Source organism: Schistocerca gregaria, unplaced genomic scaffold (genome assembly GCF_023897955.1).
Source record: "Schistocerca gregaria isolate iqSchGreg1 unplaced genomic scaffold, iqSchGreg1.2 ptg000378l, whole genome shotgun sequence".
Taxonomy (NCBI): domain Eukaryota; kingdom Metazoa; phylum Arthropoda; class Insecta; order Orthoptera; family Acrididae; genus Schistocerca; species Schistocerca gregaria.
In genome coordinates, this window is record NW_026061824.1 from 12,241,939 (window position 1) to 12,242,910 (window position 972).

Sequence of the window (972 nt, forward strand, 5' to 3'; positions counted from 1 at the left end):
TTGAATTGTACTATTTCTTACTGGCTATTACATCATCTTAGAAGCTTCATCTGTGTTCTACTATGGTGCGTTTAGTGTCTCCGAATACCGCAGTACGCGACATAGCTTTGCAAACGATAAGTACAACCGTTCAGAGAGAAGAGCGGCCAATGTGACGATCTGGCTTTAAGTCGATTCGATAACAAATGACGAAAACGGACGGATTTCTGAGGTTTTTACTACATATGAACACTTTTCACATTCTCCCGTGCAACTCGGCTGCTAGTCCTCCTTTCATGCAGAATCTTAAGGTCCTAGCTCATGTCCAAGTCACCAAAGCCAGCTAAAAAGTCAATAATCGATACCTAAAACTTGAATTGGACTACTTCTTACTGGCTATTACATCAACTTAGATGCTTCATCTGTGTTCTACTATGGTGATTTTAGTGTCTCCGCATACCGCAGCACGCGACATAGCTTTGCAGACGATAAGTACAACCGTTTTAGAGAGAAGAGCGGCCAATGTTACGATCTGGCTTTAAGTCGATTCGATAACAAATGACGAAAACGGACGGTTTTCTCAGGTTTTTACTACATATGAACACTTTTCACATTCTCCCGTGCAACTCGGCTGCTAGTCCTCCTTTTATGCAGAATCTTAAGGTCCTAGCTCATGTCCAAGGCACCAAAGCCAGCTAACAAGTCAATAATCGATACCTAAAACTTGAATTGGACTACTTCTTACTGGCTATTACATCAACTTAGAACCTTCATCAATGTTCTACTACGGTGCTTTTAGTTTCTCCGCATACCGCAGCACGCGACACAGCTTTGCAGACGATAAGTACAACCGTTTTAGAGAGAAGAGCGGCCAATGTTACGATCTGGCTTTAAGTCGATTCGATAACAAATGACGAAAACGGACGGATGTCTCAGGTTTTTACTACATATAACCACTTTTCACATTCTCCCGTGCAACTCGGCTGCTAGTCC